Raw genomic sequence first — 15,020 nt, forward strand, 5'->3', positions numbered from 1 at the left:
CAGTCCTCGTAATGTCTCTAATGTGGAGGTCAAAAGAAAATGTAGAATCGAAAATTACCCCAAGATTCCTCACTTTGCCCGTATGATGTATAACACACACTAAGCTAAGCGCTGACTGATCAGATTTGATGCCAATACCTTGCTGGACCAAGAACCATCATTTCAGTCTTATCAGAATGCACAAGTAGGAACAGTGTTGCCACAGTTACTTTGAAAAAGTAATCCAATTACTCATTACTGATTACTCCTTGAAAAAGTAACTTAGTTACTTTACTGATTACTCATTTGGAAAAGTAACTAAGTTAGATTACTATTTACTTTTTAGTTACTTTCCCCAGCTGCCGAAAACAACCCTCTGCCACCTCAAAATGACAATACCTGTTTTGCCAAAACTTACTTTATAGTCACCCTTTCTTGACTTCAATGAAAATAAATATTTGTTTTATAAAAAATAAAATAAAGACCTCTTTCTTGACCTCATATTTAACTATTGACAGCACTGCAACAGTAAAACTTGCAGTTTCTAACCTACATTGTTTATAAATGTAACTATAAAATTCATTCTAACATTTAAATTATCTATAAACATTTTACTTGTCAAAATTATTATTATTTTAAGTAGTATTAGTAGTTCTATTCAGGTGTCCTCAACAACAGACTGAATCAGTACATTGAAGCACATAATATTTGAGCAGATGATCAAAATGGCTTTAGAAAAGGTAGGGCTTGCATCGACCCTACCTTTTGTATATGTTCTATCATCAGTGGTAAGGGCCAGACTGTATGAAGGAAAACATATATTTGCCTGTTTTATTGATTTCCAGAACGCTTTTGACTAGGTTAACAGAGACCTGCTGCAGTTTAAACTATTAACATATGACATTTCAGGTAGATTTTATAATGCAGTCAAATCTCTGTATAAGGCCTCAGTTGCATGTGCTCAGGTGAATAATTTGAGGACTGGCTGGTTCCCCACTCCATTTGGAGTAAAACAAGGCGATGTGTTATGTCCTGTGCTATTTGGTTTGCATATAAATGACTTAGTAGATGAAATCAAAGAAGCCAACCTTGATATCTATATTGACAACCTAAACCTAAGTACAGTGGGGCAAAAAAAGTATTTAGTCGGGCCCCTGAGTGTGCAAGTTCTCCTACTTAGAAAGATGAGAGAGGTCTGTAATTTTCAACATAGTTACAGTTCAACTATGAGAGACAAAATGAGGAAAAAAAAAATCCAGGAAATCACATTGTAGGATTTTTAAAGAATTTATTTGTAAATTATGGTGGAAAATAAGTATTTGGTTACCCACAAACAAGCAAGATTTCTGGCTCTCACAGACCTGTAACTTCTTATTTAAGGAGTTCTCTGTCTTCCACCTGTTACCTGTATTAATGGCACCTGTTTGAACTCGTTATCTGTATAACAGACACCTATCCACAGCCTCAAACAGTCAGACTCCAAACTATGTCCAAGACCAAAGAGCTGTCGAAGGATACCTGTTATGTGCCGATGCGGGTTGAGGAGCGGACCTGCGTCTGACTGAACTCAGCGCTAAATAACGAGAAAGCGTTTCCAAAAACAAAACAATTTTATTTTCCCCTCTTGTGCAATACTCGGTGTACAACATAAAATATGGTTTGTCTGGCGGAGTGAAGGACGGCGCGCTCTCCAGCGCCCAAAGGGATCGAAGCCCGGCGCTTCTGGACTCACATTCACCGCCAAACACCCCCCAGGTGGACACGACAAACTGACTCTGTGAAGGATAGAAGAGGTGAGGTAAGTCAACAGCTACAACTAATTTCCTTCAGAGGCACACACTATCAGCAACACATTCAGGTCTGAATTTAAGCTTTATGTAAATGAGCAGCTTCTCACAACAGGTGGAGGATCATCAGTCCGCACGCCACGGCCGTGAGAAGCGAGCTGCAGAATTCTCATCAATGTTCAAATATACTGCATAACAAAATACCAAATTACTATTAACACTTATTCAGACAATCAATCACCTCTGATGTGTGCTGACAGCATGTGTCCCTCACCCGTCCTCCTTCACAGGCACGATCTGTCAAACCCAGGCGCGGTCCTCAGCGTCTCACAAACGAACGTCACAAGGTCGAGTTCCCGGCAATTCTGCTTGAATCACTCATGGCTTAAATGCAGAACGCCATCTCATTATCTGCTTCAGCTGAAAGTCTTTAAGTCTGCACGTGAGCATCATCCACAGGTGCTGCGAGTCATTAGGCCTGCACATGAACATCCTCCACAAGTGCAGCCAATAATGTTGATGAGGGTGAAGGATTCTTCTGCCAGCACCTTCTCCACAGACAAAAACCAGTTTGCATACCACCTGGAGAGCAAAGAAAAGAAAACAACACAAAAACATCCAGCCAAACCCCCCAACACACAACAATACCAGGAAGAAAATTGTAGACCTGCACCAGGCTAGGGGAGGTGATGGTCTAGTAGTTAAGGTGTTGGGCTTGAGTCCAGAAGATCATGGGTTCAAATCCCCGCCTGACTGGAAGATCACTAAGGGCCCTTGGGCAAGGCCTTTAATCCCCTATTGCTCCCGGTGTGTAGTGAGCAGCACCCTAACATCGGGGTAAATATGAGGCATAATTGTAAAGCGCTTTGAACGTCTGATGCAGATGGAAAAGCACTATATAAAGGCAGTCCATTTAGGAAGAGTGACTCTACAATAGTCAAGCAGGTTGGTGTGAATAAATCAACTGTGGGAGCAATTGTAAGAAAATGGAAGACATACAAGACCATTGATAATCTCCCTTGAAGTGGGGCTCCACGCAAGATGTCATCCCGTGGGGTCAAAATGATCAGGAGAACGAACAAAAATCCCAGAACTACACGGAAGGACCTGAAAATGACCTGACTGACAATGACTGAAATCCTGCAGTGACAGGCGTGTCCCCCTGCTTAAGCCATTACGTGTCCAGGCCCGTCTGAAGTTTGCCAGAGAGCATATGGATGATCCAGAAGAGGATTGGGAGATATCATGTCAAACCAAAATGTTTTTTGTTAAAAGGTCAACTCGTGTTTGGAGGAAGACGATTGCTGAGTTGTATCCCAAGAACACCATATCTACTGTGAAGCATGGGGGTGGAAACATCATGCTTGGGGGCTGTTTTTCAGCAAAGGGGACAGGACAACTGATCCGTGTTAAAGGAAGAATGAATGTATTGTGAGATTTTAAACCAAAAACTCCTTCCATCAGTGAGAGCATTGAAGATGCAATGTAGGTATTAAAGGCACTGCGCTGCGGTGGTTTGAATCATATTTAGCTAATAGATTACAATTTGTTCATGTAAATGGGGAATCTTCTTCACAGACTAAGGTTAATTATGGAGTTCCACAAGGTTCTGTGCTAGGACCAATTTTATTCACTTTATACATGCTTCCCTTAGGCAGTATTATTAGACGGCATTGCTTAAATTTTCATTGTTACGCAGATGATACCCAGCTTTATCTATCCATGAAGCCAGAGGACACACACCAATTAGCTAAACTGCAGGATTGTCTTACAGACATAAGGACATGGATGACCTCTAATTTCCAGCTTTTAAACTCAGATAAAACTGAAGTTATTGTACTTGGCCCCACAAATCTTAGAAACATGGTGTCTAACCAGATCCTTACTCTGGATGGCATTACCCTGACCTCTAGTAATACTGTGAGAAATCTTGGAGTCATTTTTGATCAGGATATGTCATTCAAAGCGCATATTAAACAAATATGTAAGACTGCTTTTTTGCATTTACGCAATATCTCTAAAATTAGAAAGGTCTTGTCTCAGAGTGATGCTGAAAAACTAATTCATGCATTTATTTCCTCTAGGCTGGACTATTGTAATTCATTATTATCAGGTTGTCCTAAAAGTTCCCTGAAAAGCCTTCAGTTAATTCAAAATGCTGCAGCTAGAGTACTGACGGGGACTAGAAGGAGAGAGCATATCTCACCCATATTGGCCTCTCTTCATTGGCTTCCTGTTAATTCTAGAATAGAATTTAAAATTCTTCTTCTTACTTATAAGGTTTTGAATAGTCAGGTCCCTTCTTATCTTAGGGACCTCATAGTACCATATCACCCCAATAGAGCGCTTCGCTCTCAGACTACAGGCTTACTTGTAGTTCCTAGGGTTTGTAAGAGTAGAATGGGAGGCAGAGCCTTCAGCTTTCAGGCTCCTCTCCTGTGGAACCAGCTCCCAATTCGGATCAGGGAAACAGACACCCTCTCTACTTTTAAGATTAGGCTTAAAACTTTCCTTTTTGCTAAAGCTTATAGTTAGGGCTGGATCGGGTGACCCTGAACCATCCCTTAGTTATGCTGCTATAGACTTAGACTGCTGGGTGGTTCCCATAATGCATTGAGTGTTTCTTTCTCTTTTTGCTCTGTATGCACCACTCTGCATTTAATCATTAGTGATTTATCTCTGCTCCCCTCCACAGCATGTCTTTTTCCCGGTTCTCTCCCTCAGCCCCAACCAGTCCCAGCAGAAGACTGCCCCTCCCTGAGCCTGGTTCTGCTGGAGGTTTCTTCCTGTTAAAAGGGAGTTTTTCCTTCCCACTGTTGCCAAGTGCTTGCTCACAGGGGGTCGTTTTGACCGTTGGGGTTTTTCCGTAATTATTGTATGGCTTTGCCTTACAATATAAAGCGCCTTGGGGCAACTGTTGGTTGTGATTTGGCGCTATATAAATAAATTGATTTGATTTGATTTTGGCTGGGTTTTCCAACATGACAATGATCCCAAACACACTGCTAAGGCAACGAAGGAGTGGCTTCTTAAAAAGCATTTCAAGGTCCTGCAGTGGCCAAGCCAGTCTCCAGAGCTCAACCCCATAGAAAATTTGTTGAGGGAGTTGAAAGTCCCTGTTGCCCAGTGACAGCCCCAAAACATCACTGCTCTAGAGGAGATCTGCATGGAGGAATGGGCCAAAATACCAGCTACAGTGTGTGCAAACCTGGTGATGACTTACAGAAAACGTTTGACCTCTGTCATTGCCAACAAAGATTATGTTAGAAAGTACCGAGTTGAACTTGGGTGGTTGGCTCTCAATGCGGTATTGTATCACTTCCTGTTCCGGAGCACAGCGGTGTTTTGCTGTATCTGTTAGCTGTTTAATCTGCGTAGTTAGATTGATCTAGATAACTAGATAATGATTTGTTTCACAGTGTAATCTTCACGTGCCTTAACTAAAGCACTCCCTCTGCTGAATCACCTCTAAATTATTTACACATTATTCACTTTGTGTGTTTTTAGGAATCCGCTAGCTTAGCGCAGCTCCTAGCTGTTAGCCGGTTTAGCATGGTGGCTTCTCCTGTCTCTCCCGCACTTCTCTGCTCTAGTTGTGAAATGTTTAGTTATTCCTTTGCCTCCTTTAGCAGTAATGGTACTTGTAATAAGTGTAGCTTATTCGTAGCTTTGGAGGCCAGGCTGGGCGAATTGGAGACTCGGCTCTGCACTTTGGAAAATCCTACAGCTAGCCAGGCCCCTGTAGTCAGTGCGGACCAAGGTAGCTTAGCCGCCGTTAGCTGTCCCCCAGCAGATCCTGAGCAGCCAGGAAAGCAGGCCGGCTGGGTGACTGTGAGGAGGAAGCGTAGTCCTAAACACAAGCCCCCTGTACACCACCAACCCGTTCACATCGCTAACTGTTTTTCCCCACTCGGCGACACACCTGCCGAGGAACAAACTCTGGTTATTGGCAACTCTGAGAAGTGTGAAGTTAGCGACACCAGCAACCATAGTCAGTTGTCTTCCGGGGGCCAGAGCAGGCAACACTGAAGGAAATTTGAAACTGCTGGCTAAGGCTAAGCGTAAATTTGGTAAGATTGTAATTCACGTCGGCAGTAATGACACCCGGTTACGCCAATCGGATGTCACTAAAATTAACATTGAATCGGTATGTAACTTTGCAAAAACAATGTCGGACTCTGTAGTTTTCTCTGGGCTCCTCCCCAATCGGACCGGGAGTGACATGTTTAGCCGCATGTTCTCCTTGAATTGCTGGCTGTCTGAGTGATGTCCAAAAAATGAGGTGGGCTTCATAGATAATTGGCAAAGCTTCTGGGGAAAACCTGGTCTTGTTAGGAGAGACGGCATCCATCCCACTTTGGATGGAGCAGCTCTCATTTCTACACTCAACAAAAATATAAACGCAACACTTTTGGTTTTGCTCCCATTTTGGATGAGATGAACTCAAAGATCTAAAACCTTTTCCACATACACAATATCACAATATCTAAATCTGTGATAGTGAGCACTTCTCCTTTGCTGAGATAATCCATCCCACCTCACAGGTGTGCCATATCAAGATGCTGATTACACACCATGATTAGTGCACAGGTGTGCCTTAGACTGCCCACAATAAAAGGCCACTCTGAAAGGTGCAGTTTTATCACACAACACAATGCCACAGATGTTGCAAGATTTGAGGGAGCGTGCAATTGGCATGCTGACAGCAGGAATGTCAACCAGAGCTGTTGCTCGTGTATTGAATGTTCATTTCTCTACCATAAGCCGTCTCCAAAGGCGTTTCAGAGAATTTGGCAGTACAGCCAACCAGCCTCACAACCGCAGACCACGTGTAACCACACCAGCCCAGGACCTCCACATCCAGCATGTTCACCTCCAAGATCGTCTGAGACCAGCCACTCGGACAGCTGCTGAAACAATCGGTTTGCATAACCAAAGAATTTCTGCACAAACTGTCAGAAACCGTCTCAGGGAAGCTCATCTGCATGCTCGTTGTCCTCATCGAGGTCTCGACCTGACTCCAGTTCGTCGTCGTAACCGACTTGAGTGGGCAAATGCTCACATTCGCTGGCGTTTGGCACGTTGGAGAGGTGTTCTATTCATGGATGAATCCCAGTTCACACTGTCCAGGGCAGATGGCAGACAGCGTGTGTGGCATTGTGTGGGTGAGCGGTTTTCTGATGTCAATGTTGTGGATCGAGTGGCCCATGGTGGCGGTGGGGTTATGGTATGGGCAGGCATCTGTTATGGATGAAGAACACAGGTGCATTTTATTGATGACATTTTGAATGCACAGAGATACCGTGACAAGATCCTGAGGCCCATTGTTGTGCCATCCAAGAACATCACCTCATGTTGCAGCAGGATAATGCACGGTCCCATGTTGCAAGGATCTGTACACAATTCTTGGAAGCTGAAAATGTCCCAGTTCTTGCATGGCCGCCATACTCACCGGACATGTCACCCATTGAGCATGTTTGGGATGCTCTGGACCGGCATATACGACAGCGTGTACCAGTTCCTGCCAATATCCAGCAACTTCGCACAGCCATTGAAGAGGAGTGGACCAACATTCCACAGGCCACAACTGACAACCTGATCAACTCTATGCGAAGGAGATGTTTTGCACTGCATGAGGCAAATGGTGGTCACACCAGATACTGACTGGTATCCCCCCCAATAGAACAAAACTGCACCTTTCAGAGTGGCCTTTTATTGTGGGCAGTCTAAGGCACACCTGTGCACTAATCATGGTGTCTAATCAGCATCTTGGTATGGCACACCTGTGAGGTGGGATGGATTATCTCAGCAAAGGAGAAGTGCTCACTATCACAGATTTAGACTGGTTTGTGAACAATATTTGAGGGAAATGGTGATATTGTGTATGTGGAAAAAGTTTTAGATCTTTGAGTTCATCTCATACAAAATGGAAGCAAAACCAAAAGTGTTGCATTTATATTTTTGTTGAGTATATGTCCAAGTGTGGTTCCCCTTTTTGCAGAGGGACAAAGATACGTTGGATGAAATGGATGAAATGTAATAGAGCTGAGAAACATCTGCAGAGACCCTAATAGCATTATATATCCCAGAGCGTGGCAGTGATATGACATGCTGTCAGCTTTTTATCATCATTCCTTTGAGTCTCATAAATGTCACAAATTGCTCTATGAAAATTAATGACAACATACACACAATGCAATGCAACTTAATACACCTTAACTAAAGTGACATGAAATATACAATAACATGGCTAAAATTCTTCTCTATGACCCATGCATAGAACGGGTAAGTCAGGCAGTATATAAATAAAGTATGAGAAATTACTAATCCAGTTAATACACTCACCTAAAAAGACCTGCTTTTAGAAAAGAAAAACACTTCTATAAATAAAAGAGTTAAATAGACTAAACCATATTCACTGTTAAATAAATAAAATACCAATGCACACACCGAAATGTGAACAATCACTGGCCACAACTTCAAGTTGGACCAATGCAATGCATTCTGGGTAAAATGTACTAATAAATAAATGTGTCCTTATTCTACAGATTGCAGTGCTTTATGCTACTGCTGTGGTGAACATGTTGAAGTTTCTTAGATCTTGTTAAAATTGTGTTCGTAGGTATTTTTGATGTCTAAATTATGAAACATCATGACACCATAAGTGAGTGGTTGAGTTGTATTATGGGCTTCAAAGTGCTGAGCTTCATAAACTTGGAGAACAGTGATGTTGAAATAATTCCAAAAATTTTTTTCTGCTTGTTCACAAAAAGCTGACAATAATTGAAATTTTTCTGGAGTCTGACTTGTGCATTTCAGTCTTCCACTAACATATCACTCCATAAAAAAAGTTTTAATTTGTTTTATGAAATGATTCCTTAGTTTAAATAACTTTAAGGTATCACTCCATAACAAATACTCTTAAAACACTAAGTTATTTATACTAAAATGAAAAAGGATAGTAAAAAGTTAATTTTTTTTATGGAATTATATGAAAATTCAGTAAGGAATATCTTAGAAATTATATATATTATATGTTAATTTGAAGGTTGAAATTCACAAGTCAGACTCCAGAAAAAAAAAAAATTAATGAATAAATTTGATATTACCAGCTTTTTGTAAACATGCAGGGGAAATTTCAGGGATCACTACAATACTATGAAGCTCAGCATTTTGAAGCCCATAATACAACCCAACCACTCACTTATGGTGTCATGTTGTCTCATAATTTAGACATCCAAAACACCTACGGACATAATTTTAAGAAGCTCTAAGAAATTTCATCATGTTCACCACAGCAGGAGCATAAAGCACTTCAATCTGCAGAATAAGGACACATTTATTTATTTGTTGTTGCAGTTGAGGATGCCCCAGAAAAAAAGAGCATTTTATGGGGTTCCTTGAGACTTGGAGAGCTCAACATCTCCTTTGGAGACTGTAGGGGGCAGTCTGATGATCATGGTGCAAATATCAATCAATCAATCAATCAATTTTTTTATATAGCGCCAAATCACAACAGTTGCCCCAAGGCGCTTTATATTGTAAGGCAAGGCCATACAATAATTACGGAAAAACCCCAACGGTCAAAATGACCCCCTGTGAGCAAGCACTTGGCAACAGTGGGAAGGAAAAACTCCCTTTTAACAGGAAGAAACCTCCAGCAGAACCAGGCTCAGGGAGGGGCAGTCTTCTGCTGGGACTGGTTGAGGCTGAGGGAGAGAACCAGGAAAAAGACATGCTGTGGAGGGGAGCAGAGATCGATCACTAATGATTAAATGCAGAGTGGTGCATACAGAGCAAAAAGAGAAAGAAACAGTGCATCATGGGAACCCCCCAGCAGTCTACGTCTATAGCAGCATAACTAAGGGATGGTTCAGGGTCACCTGATCCAGCCCTAACTATAAGCTTTAGCAAAAAGGAAAGTTTTAAGCCTAATCTTAAAAGTAGAGAGGGTGTCTGTCAAATATGGAAGGGAAGAGGAAGGAAGTCCAAGTCAGACCTGTAGAAATAAATCAGAACTGTGTTTGACTGTGTGACGTGTATATAAATAATAATATTTCTGTTTTGTGATGGTTCAATTTGTTTCTTAAACTCGGTTAAATATGTCGGGGGGGGGGGGGGGGGTTATTCGGCACCATAACAGAGCGTGGTGTGTCGGTGGTTCTAGTCCCGCGGCAGGAACATCAACAGCTTAAGATTATACTTTCAGGAATCATTTCTATAGTTTTTGACTTGAGAAATGTGTTTTTAAAGTGTTTGGTTTCGCCAACCATGATGAAGAGTCCTGATACTTCTTCCTGAGCATGAAATGGACAGAAAGAAATGATATTTATCTTCTGTCATTGATGATTGTTCATTGCTTCCAATTGGTGGTGATGATAGAAGGAGTATGGTCTGAGTGGTTCTAACATTTTTTTACATAGAATTTAGTGTTTAGAAATTACCCAATACATGTTTCTGTGACAGCAAATCAACAAAAACTTGTTTTGGTGCTTACATCTGTTTAAATGGCATTTAAGGTTGCATTCATGTAGGCAGTAAAGGTGGGAAATCTATTATCTGAGAAGTGTGGATTCACTTAGTGAGCTCAGAAAACAAGATTAAATTTTGGACAATTTTGCAAACACTGTATTACTAATACACAAAAAACACAATAAACAGGCTTGTTGTCAAAACTTACTCATTTGTCAAAAAATATTGGTCCAATCACCTTGCTGTTTTCAAGACATGAATCTTCTTGAAAAAATTAATAAGTACACCAAAAGGACAAGAGAGGCTGCTCCCCTTTTATTATGGATGGTATTTACAAGATGATATTATTAACAATTGATTATGAAGTGTTTGCAAAATTAAAAACAAGATTAAATTTTGGACAATTTTGCAAACACTTCATAATCAATTGTTAATAATATCTCTTGTAAATACCATAATACCATCCATATAATAAAAGGAGAGCAGCCTCTCTTGTCCTTTTGGTGTACTTATTAATTTTTTCAAGAAGATTCATGTCTTGAAAACAGTAAGGTGATTGGACCAATATTTTTTGACAAATTAGTAAGTTTTGACAACAAGCCTGTTTATTGTGTTTTTTGTGTATTAGTAATACAGTGTTTGCAAAATTGTCCAAAATTTAATCTTGTTTTCTGAGCTCACTAAGTGAATCCACACTTCTCAGATAATAGATTTTCCACCTTTATCGCCTACATGAATCAATCAATCAATCAATTTTTTTTTTATATAGCGCCAAATCACAACAAACAGTTGCCCCAAGGCGCTTTATATTGTAAGGCAAGGCCATACAATAATGATGTAAAACCCCAACGGTCAAAACGACCCCCTGTGAGCAAGCACTTGGCTACAGTGGGAAGGAAAAACTCCCTTTTAACAGAAAGAAACCTCCAGCAGAACCAGGCTCAGGGAGGGGCAGTCTTCTGCTGGGACTGGTTGGGGCTGAGGGAGAGAACCAGGAAAAAGACATGCAGTGGAGGGGAGCAGAGATCGATCACTAATGATTAAATGCAGAGTGGTGCATACAGAGCAAAAAGAGAAAGAAACAGTGCATCATGGGAACCCCCCAGCAGTCTACGTCTATAGCAGCATAACTAAGGGATGGTTCAGGGTCACCTGATCCAGCCCTAACTATAAGCTTTAGCAAAAAGGAAAGTTTTAAGCCTAATCTTAAAAGTAGAGAGGGTGTCTGTCTCCCTGATCTGAATTGGGAGCTGGTTCCACAGGAGAGGAGCCTGAAAGCTGAAGGCTCTGCCTCCCATTCTACTCTTACAAACCCTAGGAACTACAAGTAAGCCTGCAGTCTGAGAGCGAAGCGCTCTATTGGGGTGATATGGTACTACGAGGTCCCTAAGATAAGATGGGACCTGATTATTCAAAACCTTATAAGTAAGAAGAAGAATTTTAAATTCTATTCTAGAATTAACAGGAAGCCAATGAAGAGAGGCCAATATGGGTGAGATATGCTCTCTCCTTCTAGTCCCCGTCAGCACTCTAGCTGCAGCATTTTGAATTAACTGAAGGCTTTTTAGGGAACTTTTAGGACAACCTGATAATAATGAATTACAATAGTCCAGCCTAGAGGAAATAAATGCATGAATTAGTTTTTCAGCATCACTCTGAGACAAGACCTTTCTGATTTTAGAGATATTGCGTAAATGCAAAAAAGCAGTCCTACATATTTGTTTAATATGCGCTTTGAATGACATATCCTCATCAAAAATGACTCCAAGATTTCTCACAGTATTACTAGAGGTCAGGGTAATGCCATCCAGAGTAAGGATCTGGTTAGACACCATGTTTCTAAGATTTGTGGGGCCAAGTACAATAACTTCAGTTTTATCTGAGTTTAAAAGCAGGAAATTAGAGGTCATCCATGTCTTTATGTCTGTAAGACAATCCTGCAGTTTAGCTAATTGGTGTGTGTCCTCTGGCTTCATGGATAGATAAAGCTGGGTATCATCTGCGTAACAATGAAAATTTAAGCAATACCGTCTAATAATACTGCCTAAGGGAAGCATATATAAAGTGAATAAAATTGGTCCTAGCACAGAACCTTGTGGAACTCCATAATTAACTTTAGTCTGTGAAGAAGATTCCCCATTTACATGAACAAATTGTAATCTATTAGACAAATATGATTCAAACCACCGCAGCGCAGTGCCTTTAATACCTATGGCATGCTCTAATCTCTGTAATAAAATTTTATGGTCAACAGTATCAAAAGCAGCACTGAGGTCTAACAGAACAAGCACAGAGATGAGTCCACTGTCCGAGGCCATAAATGCAATGCATGAATGCAACCTTAAATGCCATTTAAACAACAGATGTAAGCACCAAAACAAGTTTTTGTTGATTTACCGTCACAGAAACATGTATTGGGTAATTTCTAAACACTAAATTCTATGTACACAATGTTAGAACCACTCAGACCATATTCCTTCTTTCATCACACCCAATCAGCAGCAATGAACAGTAATCAATGACAGAAGATAAATATCATTTCTTTCTGTCCATTTCACGCTCAGGAAGAAGTATCAGAACTCTTCATCATGGTTGGCGAAACCAAACACTTTAGAAACACATTTCTCAAGTCAAAAACTATAGAAATGATCCCTGAAAGTATAATCTTAACCTGTTGATGTTCCTGCCGCGGGACTAGAACCACCGACACACCACGCTCTGTTATGGTGCCGAATACACCCCCCGACATATTTAACCGAGTTTAAGAAACAAATTGAACCATCACAAAACAGAAATATTATTATTTATATACACGTCACACAGTCAAACACAACTCTGATTTATTTCTACAGGTCTGACTTGGACTTCCTTCCTCTTCCCTTCCATATTTGCACCATGATCATCAGACTGCCCCCTACAGTCTCCAAAGGAGATGTTGAGCTCTCTGAGTCTCAAGGAACCCCATAAAATGCTCTTTTTTTTCTGGGGCATCCTCAACTGCAACAAGTTGAATTCTGATTGATAGTTGCTCTTCGTGGCTCAGATCAGGAGTGCAGTCTAAAAGTATTTATGATTACTTCATCTTACCACCCACAGACTCCACAATTTTTCCACTAATGTCATCTATTTAGAGGAAGCCCATGAGGTCGAACACAGATCAACTGGCTTCACAATGACAAAATGTAAAGAGTGAGCAGCAATGTTCACTGCCTGAGAGCAGCACTTATAATGGAGGAATTTAAATATCTATTAAGGAAAAGAGGGAACACGGCAGCAATAAATAAACTCAGAGAGAAAAGCTGGCAGGAAACTGCTGATTGACTAAATGCGTACGATTAACAAACCAATGCATTCTGGGTAAAATGTACTGATAAATAAATGTGTCCTTATTCTGCAGATTGAAGTGCTTTATGCTCCTGCTGTGGTGAACATGATGAAATTTCTTAGAGCTTCTTAAAATTATGTCCGTAGGTATTTTTGATGTCTAAATTATGAGACATCATGACATTATGGGCTTCAAAGGGCTGAGCTGCATGATTTTAGAGAACAGTGATGTTGAAATAATTCCAAAATTATTTTCTGCTTGTTCACAAAAAGCTGACAATAATTGAAATTTTTCTGGAGTCTGACTTGTTGTGCATTTCAGTCTTCCACTAACATATCACTCCATAAAAAAATTCCTTAGTTTAAATAGCTTTAAACTAAGGTATCACTCCATAACAAACACTCTTAAAACACTGTTATTTATACTAAAATGAAAAAGGATAGTAAAAAGTTAAAAAAAATTTTATGGAATTATATGAAAATTCAGTAAGGAATAGCTTAGAAATTATATATATTATATGTTAATTTGAAGGTTGAAATTCACAAGTCACAAAAAAATTAATGAATAAATTTGTTAGCGGCTTTTTGTAAACATGCAGGGGAAATGTTATGAAGCTCAGCGTTTTGAAGCCCATAATACAACTCAACCACTCACTTATGGTGTCATGTTGTCTCATAATTTAGACATCCAAAACACCTACGGACATAATTTGGATAATATGGAAGGGAAGAGGAAGGAAGTCCAAGTCAGACCTGTAGAAATAAATCAGAGCTGTGTTTGACTGTGTGACGTGTATATAAATAATAATATTTCTGTTTTGTGATGGTTCAATTTGTTTCTTAAACTCAGTTAAATATGTCGGGGGGGGGGGGGGGGGGGGTATTCGGCACCATAACAGAGCGTGGTGTGTCGGTGGTTCTAGTCCAGCGGCAGGAACATAAACAGGTTAAGACTATACTTTGAGGGATCATTTATATAGTTTTTGTTTCACCAACCATGATGAAGAATCCTGATACTTCTTCCTGAGCATGAAATGGACAGAAAGAAATGATATTTATCTTTTGTCATTGATGATTGTTCATTGCTTCCAATTGGTGGTGATGAAAGAAGGAGTATGGTCTGAGTGGTTCTAACACTGTGTACATAGAATTTAGTGTGTGGAAATTAACCAATACATGTTTCTGTGACAGCAAATCAACACTGATGTATAGTTAAAAAACCAAACAACAAAAACTTGTTTTGGAGCTTACATCTGTTGTTTAAATGGCATTTAAGGTTGCATTCATGTAGGCGGTAAAGGTGGAAAATCCATTATCTGAGAAGTGTGGATTCACTTAGTGAGCTCAGAAAACAAGATTAAATTTTGGACAATTTTGCAAACACTTCATAATCAATTGTTAATAATATCATCTTGTCAATACCATCCATATATTGAAAGGGGAGCAGCCTCTCTTGTC

General features: G+C 40.3%; 2 non-coding genes and 1 pseudogene across 2 annotated transcripts; 2 read left to right on the forward strand and 1 right to left on the reverse strand.

The window, feature by feature from the left end:
• The first annotated feature begins 9,959 nt into the window (after positions 1-9,959).
• On the forward strand, positions 9,960-10,169 carry LOC117522712. The gene has a single exon (XR_004564300.1). It is a non-coding gene; the product is annotated as a small nucleolar RNA U3 (small nucleolar RNA).
• A 2,527-nt stretch (positions 10,170-12,696) lies between these two features.
• On the reverse strand, positions 12,697-12,906 carry LOC117522721. Its single transcript, XR_004564309.1, has one exon. It is a non-coding gene; the product is annotated as a small nucleolar RNA U3 (small nucleolar RNA).
• A 1,605-nt stretch (positions 12,907-14,511) lies between these two features.
• LOC117522725 lies at positions 14,512-14,691 on the forward strand (annotated as a pseudogene).
• The last annotated feature ends 329 nt before the right edge of the window (positions 14,692-15,020 follow it).

Source organism: Thalassophryne amazonica, chromosome 12 (assembly GCF_902500255.1).
Source record: "Thalassophryne amazonica chromosome 12, fThaAma1.1, whole genome shotgun sequence".
NCBI lineage: Eukaryota > Metazoa > Chordata > Actinopteri > Batrachoidiformes > Batrachoididae > Thalassophryne > Thalassophryne amazonica.